A 15910-nucleotide genomic window follows, 5' to 3' on the forward strand; every position below is an offset into this window, starting at 1 on the left:
AGTAGCAAACTAAAAGAGTACAGTGAGGATCGACTTCGATAATGAATTTTAATATATGAGAAATTAAAGAGATATATTGGAGGCCTCGCCTGAGTGAAAGTTCTTCAACACTGAATATGAAATTGAGGAATCTAAGTGAAGACCACTTTTCTGGTAAGATTTTCGGGGACGAAAATCCCTAAAGGAGGGAGAATTGTAATATACCGAATTAGGCCCTATTCGGAATAGTGGTTTCGTGACCATAAACCTGAGATAGAAATAATTTTTTTTATGATTATTTTGATGTCTATTATATGATTGCATTATTGTGTGAAAATTTCGTGAAGAAATTCTATGCATAAAGTGCTTAATTTGAAGTTAGGGACTAAATTGAATAAATTGCGAAACTTGCATTCTAGAAGTTTCTAGTATGAAATTGCTTTGAAATAATAATTAGGAGGTCTTAAATAGAAATTTGACCAATTTCAAAGTTTATGGACAAATATTAGACACGAATGGAATTTTTGGAAAGTTTAGTAGTAAGGGCATTTTGGTCATTTAGGGGTAAAATGAATTAAAATACAAAATTAAAAGCCAATTTTGCTCATCTTCTTCACCATGGATGTGTATACCAAGGGAGACTCCATGGATAGGGTTTCCACGCTTCCAAGCTCGATTGTAAGTCCATTCTAGCCTCGTTTTTAATGATTTTTACGTTTTTGGAGTCCCGGTAACTTGATTTAGCTTATGCTAGCAATAATTCAACCTAGGGCTCATATTTGGAAAACTAAACATAGGTGGAATTTGTGTATTTTGGTGTTTTATGATAGAATATAAGGTTTTAAACTATGTTAGACAACTTGTGCTACTCGGTTTTAAGTGAAAACGAGCAAAAGGGCTTAATCGGTAAAAATACCTAATAGTCATAAGTACATGTTAGAGTGAGAATTTGATGTTTCCATAGAAGGGAAAAATGATCACCATGTCATAAAACATAAGAAAATAGGATGAAGTTTAATTTTCGAACCTTAGGGAAAAAGTGCAAATATGCAAAAGTTTAGGGGTCAAAATGAAAATTTTTAAAAATATGACTTTTGGACCCGTATGAATAGTGTGACTAATTATTAGGCTAAATGTGATATTATAGATGAAGGAAATCGAGATTCGGGCTTAAATCGGGAAAATACAAGGTTGTGGACTAAAATGGTAAATTGTTTGCTTCGGATCGAGGTAAGTTCATATGATAATAATAATGCAATGTTATGTTTGAATTATATTTCTTACTATTATTTCATATATTTTATGATTTAATATATTGGAAAAGTTGATGGAATGGTGTTTATGATGTGGAAATATGACATGAAAGAATGTTACATGAAATGCAAGAAAATGAAGATACATGACAAGTGATATATGAAATATGTGATATATGTTATGTAAATTCTTAAAAGCTGATTTGATATTTGAGTTGTGTCTTATTATACTATGAATGGACAATTGGTACTATGGATAGTGAGATCGACACTTGAGTAAATTGTACATAAATAATCTATCGATTCTTTTTATGTTATTATATTTTGATATCATATGAAATGTGGTTGCCTATCAAATGGTTATTTGATGTAAATTATGAATTTAAAATTGATTAAGGACAATTTAGTAAAATGCTGAAAAGTGAGGAATTTCCCGATTGAACCTTCGGAATAAAAATGATACGAATGATCTATTGTGAGGTCGCATGTGTAGTACTAAGTGCGAGGCTACTATGCGTCAAAAGCTGTGATCACGTGTGTAGTACTAAGTGCAAAGCTACTACGTGTATTAGATGGTGAGGTCACGTGTGTAGTACTAAGTGCAAGGCTACTACGTGTACCGGATGTTGGTCGCATGTGTAGTACTAAGTGCGAGGCTACTATGTGTACCAGATAGCTTCGCTACAAGTGTGGAAATGGGAAAATGTGCAGGCAATTGTGTATCTGTTATTATTCCGATGAGTTCAACGGGAAATCGATTAAATGAAAATACATGTGAAAATGATTATGTGATGAACAAGTGCAAGTATATGTTTATTTGAATTTATGAGTAATATGCTCAATATTTGAGCGAACCTCGGTAAAATGGAATGGATTAAGTGAAATTGTGTAAAAGTGAACTTTAGTAGTAAAATAGTATTAGACAGCAGCAATGGATGACTTTGAAAATTCCCCAAAAATTGTGTAAGTTGAATTAAATTTTAAAAAAAATTATGAACATAAAGCTTAATGAGTCTATTTTCACATGAAAGAAACAGAGGAAACAAAAGAATTCTATATTATGTGTGTTTGAATTCTTGTGAAACAGGGTCTGAATGAATTCGAGATCCCCTATTCTGAATTTAGAAATTCACCATAAATTGTACAAATATTATTGAGAGTCATACCTTAGATTCATGGATTTCTTATTGAATCTAATTTTAAGGGAAACAAACAGAATGGTCGTTGGAATTCTGTATAGGGAGAAATTTGATTCGTAGTGCACAGGGGTCAGAGTAGTCATACCCTGAAATAGGGGAGACTTTAACTAATAAATTGTACTAAATGGCATGATAAAAAATTCTATAAATAAATTAGTATGTAGACATATGAGTCTAGTTTCATAGAAAATTTACAGAATTGGATTTCAAGTTTTGTAACTTGAGATATGATTTTTTATCAAGGGACTCGAAACAACTGTCACGAATATGTGTAATTGTACAATTATAGTGTTTTATCTTGAAAAGCATGGTAGTAATTGCTTATTATTTTCATATGAACTTACTAAGCGTAAAGCTTACCCATCCTCTCCATTTCCTTAATATTGGCGGTTAAACCGGGGTTGGAGATCGTCAAGGCAAAATCACACTTTCAAACTATCATTTTGGGAAAATTAATTCAAATATTAGAAATATCAAGTGAGTGGCATGTATAGGAAGTTGGTTTGTGATATGTATTTTATTATGATTTTGACCTTACGTGTCGACCGCATTGAGTTATCGTATATGATCATGAGATGTGGTCCTTATCCATTATGGTTTATAAGTTTAATTAATCGTGCCATGTCCTACGTTTTGATGTGATGATATAGTTAGCTTTGTTTGTTATGCATGTGTTCGAAAAGTTTTGAATTAAATGAAATTTTATGGCCTCGTTTTCGTCTATGTGTATTGTTAAGTGTGGTAATGCCTCGTACTCTGTTCCGGCCTTGGATACGGGTAAGAGGTGTTACAACCTGGGATTTCTTTCAAGTTGAATTCTGAAAGAAATAATTCAGTTAGAGATTTATTGACCAGAAACATAAAGAGTTTATTAAGCTTAAACAAGGCCGTATGTTTGTTACAGAATATGAGGGAGAATTTGTAAGACTGAGTCAATATGCTCGAGAATGTGTATCCACTAAGGCAATAATGTGCAAAAGATTTGAAGACAGTCTGAATAAAGATATTATTTTGTTAGTTGGGATTCTTGAGATCAAAGAACTCGTTGTGCTTGTTGAACGAGCATGTAAAGCCGAAGAACTCGAAAAAAAGAAAGGAGAAGCTGATTCAGAAGCTAGAGAAGTGCGAAAGAGATCATCGAGAAAGTCATTTGAATATGCATCAAAGAAGTTTAGAGATGATTATAGCCGTTCATAGGCTAACGTGGGACATTCGAGTAGAGATAGTGCTAGATCGCATTCGAGCTTTAAAGCTCCAGCTACATCTGTTGCCAATGTTGGAAATGTTCAATCTGATCAGCCTAAGTGTAAACACTGTGGTAAAAAACATCCTGGCAATTGTAGATTATATGATCGAGCTTGCTTCAATTGTGGATCTTTACACCACTTTATCCATGATTGCCCCGAGTCTGTTGAGTAAGAAATTGTGCAAAATCTGAGACCCAGTAACACTTCAGCTCGAGGTAGACCTCTCAGAAATACGAGAAATATGAGTGGTAGTCAAAGAGGAACAAAAGACACTGCTGTTAGATCCAAGGCTCGTGCACCTGCCAGAGCCTATGCCATTCGAGCTCGTGAGGAAGCTCCATTTCCAAATGTGATTACAGGTACTTTCACACTTTATGATACTTCAGTGATTGCTTTGATAGACCCTGTAACAGCCCTTACCCGTACCCGAGACTAAGATAGGATACGAGGCATTACCGAATACATACACATTCATTCATGCAAAAACCAAGCCATAAATTTTTTTCCAAATTAAAACTTTTCAAACACATGTATATCGTCCTTTATACGAGCCTTCGAGGCCTAAAACATACATCCGGGTGGCTCGGGACTAAACTGAGAACCTTTGATAAACTTTGGACAACTTAGCAAATTTCTTGCTTTGGAGAGTCACACGCCCATGTGTGTTGAACCGTGTGGTCACACACGCCTGTGTCTGCAGCCCGTGTAACTCTCTGATTGTGACATAAGCAAAACAATTTAAACGACACGGCTAGGCCACATACCCGTGTGCTAGGCCGAGTCCTCCACACGGCTGAGACACATGGCCGTGTCTCTTCTCATGTTGCTAACACTTAGGTTATTTTCCAAGCCTTCATGTTTCCCATAAACCCTTACAACCTTATACACATCAAACTCACAACTCATGGCATCATTTTAGTGATTAAACACCCTTTATTAAGACACATTTGATAAACCTTAAATTATACATATTTTTACGCCATGTTTAATGCATTTTATGGATGATTTTCCATTAGAATTGGTGAATTTGATGCTCCTAATGCTTTAATTTCATGTTTTATACTTAAAAGAGCATAAGAGAGCGAAAGGAATGAGAAACGGGCCAAAAACAAAGAAAATGGGCTAAAGTACGAACTTAACACGGCCTGGACTTCCTCACACGGGCAGACCATATAGCCGTGTCAATCTGAAAGAATCGAAGCACGACTCACACAGGCATAGCACACGCCCGTGCCATTCTAACAGGCTCGAACACGGCCTGAAGTAATCGCACACGGGCATGTCCCTGCCGAGCCCAAGTTAAGTCCAATTCAGAAAAGGCCACTTTTGAGGGTTAAAAGGCACTCCAAAGCCTATAAATACACCCTAAAAGAGGAGAAAAGAGGAGACGAAGAAGGGGGAGTAAGGAATTACTCCAAGGAAGCCGATTGATCCATCTCAGAAGCCAGATTCATCATCAAGACTGAAGATCTCTCCTCAATTTCCCTTCAAGAGTTTTGGGTTTTCCTTATGTTTTGTATTCTTTATTCTTCTGAGATGTTTTCTTATTTAGTTATGAACTAAAACCCCTAAATACCTAAGGGGAATCAAACCAAAGATGAATCTTGTTATTATTTTTTGAATCGTATGACAAATATTTAACTTGTTCTTAATTATGTGTTCTTAATTCCTGTTTTGATATCCCAGGATACTGATTCAAGATATGCTCTTATTCAGAAGAGGAATAGACCCTGTTTAAGAGTACATTTATCATAATTAAGCGGAGTTGATTGCGCGCCTAGAAATAGGGTGACAAGATTTTGTCAAATTAGGGTGAAACCTAATAAGGGGATCCATAGATCGAGTTAATGCAATCCTAGAGTGTTAATTAGAGAAAAGTCTCGGTTATTCAATCTAGGGATTAGATGTTATTAGTCTTGAAAAGGGATAATAACATAACTTAGAGATCTCTACGGAACAAGTTGAATGAATAAATTGTCCGATTCGGAGCCAGAATAACAAGTCTAGGTGGATTTTTCCTTAGGTATTGTCTTAAGTCAATCGATTTTTCCTAAAAGCAATTCTTCAATTCTTTTCTCTGTGCGTTCTTAGTTTAGATTATTAGTTAATTAAAACAAAACCCGATTATTCTTAGGCTAGATAATAAAAAGACAGTCATTACTAGTACTTCTAGTTCCTTTGGGTTCAACAATCTGGTCTTGCTAAACTATACTACTGTTCGATAGGTACACTTGCCTACATCGCGATAATAGTTAGTTCAAGAACGAGTAATTATAAATATTTAAAACCTATCACGAAATAACGCAATCAAGTTTTTGGCGCCGTTGCCGGGGAACTAAGGTATTAGGAACGCTTAATTTTTATTACTTTAGTTATTTATTTTTCTTGCAATTTAATTTAATTTAATTATTATTTATTAACTTGCTTTTTCCTTCTCTTGGTAGGTTTTCATAGTTTATGACTAGAAGAAACCCGTCGAGACCATTACTTTTTGACGAAGAAATCGATTGCACAGTATATAGAAACCAAAGAGAAATAAGGCGAAGCTTAAGATACTCGGAGAACGAGTAAGAAGATGATACTCAACCCCCAACCAAAGAGATGGCTGAAAACCAAGGCAATCAACTACCTCCTGCAATTGCGGTTAATCAAAATCCTGCTCCACGCACTATGTATGATTATGCTAAACCTTCTTTAACAGGAACTGAATCTAGCATAGTTAGACCTGCTGTAGTTGAAAATACTTTTGAATTAAAACCTAACACTATTCAGATGATACAACAATTTGTTCAGTTTGATGGTTTGCAGTATGAAGATCCCAACACTCACTTAGTAAACTTTCTGGAATTTTGCGATACATTTAAATTAAATTGCGTTTCTGATGATGCCATTTGTATTCGGTTATTCCCTTTTTCATGAAGGAACAAAGCTAAACAGTGGTTGAACTCGTTACCACGAGGGTCGATTACTACTTGGGAACAAATGATCGAAAAATTCTTACTAAAATATTTTCCATCGGCTAAAATGGCCAAATTACGTAATGACATCTCTTCTTTTGTGCAGATGGATTTAGAAACCATCTAAGATGCATGGGAGAGATACAAGGACTTACTGAGAAGGTGCCCTCACCATGGGTTACCGCTTTGGCTCCAAGTACAAACATTTCACAATGGTCTGAATCCTTTGACTCGGCAAATGGTTGACGCAGCGGCAGGTGGAACCATCAACAATAAAACACCTGAAGATGCCTATCAGTTTATAGAGGAGATGTAACTGAATAACTATCAGTGGCAAGTCATGAGGACAAAGGCAACTAAAACAGCCGACGTTTATAACGTCGATTCAGTCACCATGCTCTCTAATCAGGTAGAACTCTTAAATAAAAAGATTGATGGTTTTCTTAGTTCTTCACAGGTTCACCCAGTAATGCAGTGCGAAGCAAGTAGCGGTGGAACAAGCTATTCGGAATACCAACCTTATGGCCACAGCATGGATAACGAGCAATTAAACTACATGGATAATAATCCTCGACCTCAAAACAATCCATTTAGTAACACTTACAACGCAGGAACCATCCCAATTTTTCGTGGGGAGGCCAAGGAAATCAAAGACCACAACATCCTCTGGGTTTTCAGCAACCACCCTACCAACAGGAAAAGAAGCCAAAACTTGAAGAGATGCTCTAAAAGTTTATATCAGTGTCAGAAACCCGTTTTCAGAACACCAAGACAACACTTAAAAATCAACAAGTATCGATCCAAGGGCTCGAAACTCAAATAGGCCAACTTTCCAAACTAATCTCTGAATGACCACAAGGTAGTTTGCCAAGTAATATTGAACCCAACCCAAAGAAATAGCTCAACACGATTAATGTTCAAGATGAAAAAGGATTTGTGGAGCCTGAACCAGAACCGTGACAAGAAACTGTGGTAAGCAAAGGTCAAGGTGAGGTAGATCAAAATACAAGCAAACTAGTGACTGTTGAATATAAACCCCGTGTGCCATACCCCAACGCGACAAGGGAAGACCATTCAGATGAACAATTTGGTAAATTCCTTAAACTCTTAAAAAAATTACATATTAACTTACCGTTTATTGAAGCTCTATCGCAGATGCCAAACGCAATGAAATTTTTAAAGGAGCTTTTAGCAAATAACCGAAAGTTGGACGAAGCGTCGCATGTGGAGCTAAACGTAGTTTGCTCGGCCATTCTCCAAAATAAACTACCCAACAAACTAAAAGACCCAGGGAGCTTTATTGTTCCTTGCTTAATTGGTAGTTTAGATGTTAATCATGCATTAGCTGATCTAGGGGCTAGTATCAACGTCATGCCTTACAAAATGTTTAAGCAACTAGGTCTCAGGAAACCCAAATAGACTAGGATGAGCATTCAATTAGCAGATAAAACTATAAGATTCCCTAGAGGTATTATAGAAGATGTGCTAGTTAAAATCGATAAATTTATATTTCCTATTAACTTTATTGTTCTAGACATAGAAGAGGATAGCAACACTCCCTTAATTCTAGGAAGGCCCTTTTTAGCAACTACTAAAACCATCATTGATGTTGGCACAGGTGAACTCACACTCCGGGTGGGAGACGAAACAATCACCCTTCAAGCTCGCAATTCAGGCAACCCATCAGGAATTGAAGGTGGTCATTTAAACCATTCTACTAAAACTAACCACATAATACAACTCACTTTGCAGGAGATAAGTCTAAAGGAAGTACACGAGTCATTCTCAAGTAAAGGACCTGTTCATGAAGATCGAAGACTACAAATCGAGGAACTCGATGAATGGCGGACGCACAAACCAAGAACCCCCAAAAAATTGAAACTACACCAAAACAAGCTTGATACCTCTCAAAATCAACTTAATGTTGGTGATAAGGTCTTATTAGATGCCGCAGATTCCCACATTGTCACTACCACACCGAATGAGGAAATCCCTCTTACAGTACTCAGTATTTTTCCATTCGGTACGGTGTAGGTGAGTCATCCCAAGTTCGACACTTTTAAGGTAAACAACACCCGATTAAAACCTTATTTTGATGAGATTAACAGTAAGAATGAGGAGTATAAACTCCTCGAACCACAATGATCATACAACGGAGAGGTAAGTCGAGATTAGACTATAAATAAGCGCTTCTCGAGAGGCAACCCGAGCACAAACAATATTAATTTCTTTAAATTTTGGTATTTAACTCTTAACTTACTAATAGAAATCTTGAATATAGGTGTTTCCACAGAGACACAGCCAAGCACAAGGGCGTGCTTAAGGCCTTGTGAAAACAGGGCAAGGATTTCCCGAACACGGGATACGATAAAATGCCACGGCCGTGGTCGAGCCTGCCCAATTAACACGGACTTGGGAGAAGCAAATGAAGCTAGACACGGCTGTGCAACATGGCCATGTGCACCCACATGCCCGAGGAACACGGGCGTGTACTAAATGTCAAACGAGCCCAAATTTGAAATTCGCGAATCACACAGGCTAAAATTGGGGGACATGGGTGTATGCCCTGGCCGTGTGCCCCAAAATTTATAAATACCCTGCACTATTCACCTTCTTCTTCATTCAAAACCCTAACCCTAGCCGCTGCTACTCCACTCGGCCTCCTTGCCACGCCTGTGCGCCGCTTCTCACTCCATTTTTTATGCCCAATCTCTCTCCCGTAGTGTTTGTTCACTCTTTTCACCTCTATTCTACTTATTTTTAATGCTTATTCTTAAAATAATTGTTATTTTTATCATACTATGTTCATTTTTTTCATTATTTCCTGTATTATTAGATTATTTATCATGCATTTTATGTTAATGTAGGTTGTTTGGAAAGCTTCATTCCTTTGTCATTCACATGCCATTATTATGCCCATACTCATGGCCTTATAATGTCGCGAAATTATGCTATCAAAAAGAATTTTGTTGGTTGATTTTGGTTCTTAGTTTGGCTGAAATTAGTAGTTTAAAATCATGGCTTTCCAAATTCATGTATTTACTATTATTCTTCTTTACAAATTATAAGTATACGATGTCATCTTCACGAGGAAAGAAATCTGCTGTCCCCGCTTCAAAGAAAAGGAAAAGAGTGTCATCTTCCTCGAGTCCTACCGCAGAAATTGATCACCCTTTCCTCTAATTCACCAACGGTCCCCAAGAAGAACTGTTTCAAATATTACCGGCCTGACCTTTAGCAACAGGCTGCTGTATCGACTGGGCTGCCATAGAATAAGTTCAGATGGCTGACGTGATTCGGGCTCTCCTAACCACCGGCCCTTGGGAGCTGTTCTTCAAGATTATTGAGCTGACATACCTCGAGCCCACGATGAAATTATGCTCAACGTTCCATCTTCAGAACGTGATGAAAAGGTACGATGATCTTGGCACGGCTCAATTTTGCCTAGGTGGATTAATCTACCAGCTAAGCGTCCCAGAGTTTGGTGCTGCACTAGACTTATATACGGAGGAGTTCAGGGAGGAGAATGAACTACATGCTCTCAGTGGCCACATACATTTCTCTCCCTCGAAGTGCTGGCACACTTTGGCCCCTAGCACGGCCTCGTACAATCCTAGTCGCTCCAAGGCCTCAGTTTTCCCATCATCCCTGAGGTACTTGCACGTTATTTTAGCTCACACGATTACAAGGAGGCAAGAGACTACTGGCGTCGTCAACACCCACAGCGTCTACTTCTTATGGTGCATGTCGTAAGGGCACGTCATTGAACTTGCCTATTTCATTGCCCTGACAATTCAGCATCAGACAGAGCGGCATCGGAAGGGGGTCATCTCCATTGACCCCTACGTGACTAGGCTGGTGCGACACTTTGGGCTCCTCAACACCGTGGCCCAAGAATCATCCCTCACCCTCATCGGCCAGATGTCTCCACAAGGCATCTCAAGCATGCTTAGCATGAAGATGATCGAGAGGCGCCGAAGAACCTACCCTCCCCAGTATCATCTCGCCTAATCTACCAAGGAGGAAACCTACAAGGACATTCCTAATGATGTCCCCTCACAACACGAGGACCCACCGACGTAGCCACCACCACCCTCCCGTCCAGTTTATGCGGCGGCTTCATATGCTGGCATCTCTGAGCACCTCACCCGATTTGAGCAACAGTGTTTTCAATGATTTGACAACATTGATGCTACTCTACAGCAGATTTGTCAGGACCTCCACATCTCATCACCAGTCCCACCTCGCGAACCATCCAGCGATGAAGATGTTTAGAACTATTTATTTCTTATTTTATGTTTTTAATTTTTATTGAAACTGCTTTTTATTTTTATTAGATTTTAGAAATTTTATTATTAAATTCGGTTATTTCTTTTCGAGTAATTATTCTTCCTAGTATCCCCTAAAAAGTTCTTGATTTTATCACAGTTATATAGAGCTCTTAAGCTCATCATCACATAGAAACTAAAATTCCACCGGGAAAGGTTCTCCACGACCGCCATGTCCTACTCGACCACGACCATAGCTACCACTAGATATAATATTCTATTGGTGCGGGACTTATGGACTAATGAACCTCTACGACCGCCAGAGTATCCTCCTCCACTCTCGAACCGATTACTCTCCAAAACTCTAGTTCGAGGAATTCATCATACAGGAAGTTTCACTTCTCTCCCTATCTTATTTTTATTTTTATAATACCTATCTTTGTACATTGAGGGCAATGTACATCTTAAGTGTGAGGGGAGGTATTTATTTCATTATCAAAAAAATCCCTGAATAATCACCTTGTTCTCTTGAAAAGCGTTCATATAATATTTAGGATAAATTTTAATTGATTTATGATTTTAATTGATATATCTTGAATTAAAACATAGGGATTTATGCATTGATTGTTTAAGCTTTAAGACATTAGAGAATCAAGCATGATAAGTTGATTTTTAAGAATTTAAAATTATAGGTTGTTTCCCCAAGTTTAGGTATTACTTTGAATTGGAATTCATAAGTCTAAACATCAAAAAGCCATAATTTTTTGTGTGAGATTTTTGAGCCTTTTGAGCATCTATTAATTCTTTCATGCTCACTTTTTATTATTGCTTTGAGTGCGTCAGTATTGAACTGTTATTCTAGAACTTGCTTGATTATGCATGTCAAGACCACACCATTTGATTTGATATATCAAAATGATTAAGCACTTAGGATTAACCCACTCATGCCATGAAAAGCCTACCTCCACGATTAACCCCTAGTAAACCCCCTTGAGCCTAACAAGCCATTTCTTGTATTACCCTTAATATTAACCTTTAACCCATTATTGTTGAAATCCCCTAAATTAATCCCTATTTTTGTCGAGATTTGAGTTGAATGGATTGCTTAGCTATGTTTTCAGCTTAATAGTTAGTCTAAATATTTAACTTGTTCTTTAAAAAAAAACACTATGTATACATATCTGTAATTTCATATTCTGAAAGAAGCTCTGTTGTACGCAAATGAAGATTAACTCTTTTCTAGTTAGGCAATCCTTCAATTCAATCTCGATTCTAACTCTTTCTTTCAGCTTGTGACCACAACCCCCTAACCAAGCCGCACTATAACCCTCAAAAGTCCTTTTGATTGATGTATCATCTTAAATTATAGTGGTGGAGATTTGATTTTCATGCAAGCCTATGGTAATGACTTTTCATTATTGACTATTGAGTGCTTCATTTATTGTCCTTAAACACGCTGATCGATTTGAGTGAATCTTTAGTGAGGATGTGAAACTCTGTGATATTCTGAATCAAAGGTAATTACTTAGATGCGGAGAGACACCTATGTTTGCATGATTAAATACTCAACTTGGAATGTTTGAAACTTTTTATTCTTTTAGTTGAATTCTCAAATTATGATTACCTATGGATTATTTTGAGATATTATCGATAAGAATTATAATTTGAGGAGAATTTATTTTGATTATGAGTTGAGGATTTTGCTTGAGGACATGCAAATGCTTAAGTGTGGGGGTATTTGATAAACCGTAAATTATACATATTTTTACCCCATGTTTAACGCATTTTATGGATGATTTTCCATTAGAATTGGTGAATTCGATGCTCCTAATGCTTTAATTTCATGTTTTATACTTAGGAGAGCATAGAAGAGCGATAGCAACTAGAAACGGGCCAAAAATAGAGAAAATGGGCCAAAGTACGAACTTAACACTGCCTGGACTTCCTCACACGGGCAGACCACACGGCCGTGTCAATCTGGCAGAATCGAAGCACGACTCACACGGGCATAGCACACTTCCCTTCCATTCTAACAGGCTCGAACACGGTCTGAAGTAATCACACACGGGCGTGTCACACCCTGCCGAGCCAAAGTTAAGTCCAATTCAGAAAAGACCACTTTTGAGGGCTAAAAGGCACTCCAAAGCCTATAAATACACCCTAGAAGAGGAGAAAAGAGGAGACAGAGAAGGGGGAGTAAGGAATTACTCCAAGGAAGCCGATTAATCCATCTCAGAAGCCGGATTCATCATCAAGACTGAAGATCTCTCCTCAATTTCCCTTCAGGAGTTTTGGGTTTTCTTTATGTTTTGTATTCTTTATTCTTCTGAGATGTTTTCTTATTTAGTTATAAACTAAAACCCCTAAATACCTAAGGGGAATGAAACCTAAGACGAACCTTGTTATTATTTTTTGAATCCTATGATAATATTTAACTTGTTATTAATTATGTGTTCTTAATTCCTATTTTGATATCCCAGGATACTGATTCAAGATAACCTCTTATTCAGAAGAGGAATAAACCCTGTCTAATAGTACATTTATCATAATTAAGTGGAGTTGATTGCGCGCCTAGAAATAGGGTAACAAGATTTTGCTGATTTAGGGTGAAACCTACTAAGGGAATCCATAGATTGAGTTAATGCAACCCTAGAGTGTTAATTAGAGAAAAGTCTCGATTATTCAATGTAAGGATTAGACGTTATTAGTCTTGAATAGGGATAATAACATAACTTAGGGATCTCTACGAAACAAGTTGAATGAATAAATCGTCCGATTCGGAGCTAGAATAACAAGTAAAGTCTAGGTGGATTTTTCCTTAGGTATTGTCTTAAGTCAATCGATGTTTCCCAAAAGCAATTCCCCAATTCTTTTCTCTATGCGTTCTTAGTTTAGATAATTAGTTAATTAAAATAAAACCCTATTATTCTTAGGCTAGATGCTAAAAAGATAGTCATTACTAGTACTTCTAGTTCCTTTGGGTTCTACAATCCGGTCTTGCTAAACTATACTACTGTTCGATAGGTACACTTGCCTACATCGCGATAATAGTTAGTTCAAGAACGAGTAATTATAAATATTTAAAACCTATTACGAATAATGCGATCAACATTAAACATTAGTTCGTCATTATACATATGTTCCACCTACTCACGATAACTAGTCTAGCCACATTATTACACATTCATTTGACCTTGTCATCTCATTAATCACTTATACCATTAAACTATGGTTACTAACTTATACATCAAACATCCATGTTCAAGGAACTATCATCTTATTACCATAGTACTTGTTTAATTCATGGGCATGACCACCTCGATTGGTCATAAAACATGCATTCAGCACACATGATATATTACCAACCATGCATGGCAAACAAGCATATTCATATCATCACATCATATGCATTAAAACGTAACATGATTAGCTAGACTTACAAACCATAATCAATATGAGCCACCTCTCATGGCCATATACAATAGCTCGATACAGGCCAATACATTTAGCAAAATCATAATAACATATGTCATAGAACTAGGTCCCTATACATGCCACTCACTTGATATTTCTAACATATGTACCAATACTCCAAAGGTATTGGCTTGATAGCGTGATGCTGCCTCCGACGATCTCCAACCCCAAGCTGACCTGAAAACACTAAAAGAAATGGAAAGGAGGGAGTAAGCTTTAGGCTTAGTAAGCTCGCATGAAAACTGTAACACCCCGTACCCAAGACCGTTTTCGGAATCGACCACGAGGTGCTAACAGACATAATTCTTATATGTTCACAGTCCATTTTAAAAATTTCCAGACAGTTGGCTAACTGCGTCACTGTCACCTTAAAAATCATATCTTGAGTTCCAAAACTCGAAAATCAATTTCGTAATTTTTCCCTGAAACTAGACTCATATATCCATCTAAAAATTATTTTCTAGAATTTTTGGTCCGGCCAATTAGTACAGTTTATTAGTTAAATTCTCCCCTGTTACAGGGTTCGACTACACAGACCTTCCTACATTGCGACTTAGATAACTCCTTGTACAGGGCTTCAATACTTATGCAGTTTGTTTCTAATGAATCTAGACTCAAAAAGGAATCTATAAATATATGGCGTGACTACTAATTATATCTGGTTAATTTATAATGAATTTCCAAAGTCAGATCAGGGGATCCAGAAATCGCTCTGGACCTGTCCCACAAAAACTTAAATATCTCTTAAATTACAACTCATATGACCGTTTCGTTTCTTCCATATGGAAGTAGATTCATCAAGGTTAGATTAAATAATTTATTCACTATTTAGTTCCATTCCTACTATTTTTAGTGATTTTTCAAGTTCACACCACTGCTGCTGTCAGCATCTGCCTTTAAGGTAGACCTTACCTATTACATAGTTTCCATGATTCAACTAACCCTTTAGTATATATAGCACAAGGTATAACCGTGATTAACCATTCCAATGGCCAATCATTGCCAAGCATATCCACACCTCTCATTAACCATATACATACAAAATGATTATAACATTATGCCCAAAAATATATATAAGCCATTTTCGCATGGCTATCCAAATTTGTACAATACCGAAAGGTACATGACCAACATCGAAAAGGGTAGTGCTATACATGCCATTTCAGAGTTCAACCAAAAGTGTACCAAAAAGGGGGTTTGATAGTGTGGACGACTTTGACTTCGACAATCCCGAGTCCGATAGCTGACGAACCAAAATCTATAAAACAGAGAGTCAAAGAAACGGAGTAAGCATTTAATGCTTAGTAAGTTTTGAGCCATGAAATTAGACACAACTAAAGTATAGCATTCATATGGCTAAACGGATAATTTCACAAGCTCAAATTCTCAACATCATACTTACTTCACATTACCAACCCTTATATTCATACATAAAAGATCAACTTAGCCAAAGGCCGGTAGCTCATTTATCGACTGAGCGAATACTATTTGTAAGGAATCAACCAAATCAATGCATATACGAAACATACCTCA

At 37.1% G+C, this 15910-nt stretch overlaps 1 non-coding gene across 1 annotated transcript; it reads right to left on the bottom strand.

The window, feature by feature from the left end:
• Positions 1-6708: 6708 nt before the first annotated feature.
• On the bottom strand, positions 6709-6815 carry LOC128279940 (small nucleolar RNA R71). The gene has a single exon (XR_008270124.1). It is a non-coding gene; the product is annotated as a small nucleolar RNA R71 (small nucleolar RNA).
• Between the last annotated feature and the right edge of the window lie 9095 nt (positions 6816-15910).

This window comes from Gossypium arboreum, chromosome 8 (assembly GCF_025698485.1).
Source record: "Gossypium arboreum isolate Shixiya-1 chromosome 8, ASM2569848v2, whole genome shotgun sequence".
Taxonomy (NCBI): domain Eukaryota; kingdom Viridiplantae; phylum Streptophyta; class Magnoliopsida; order Malvales; family Malvaceae; genus Gossypium; species Gossypium arboreum.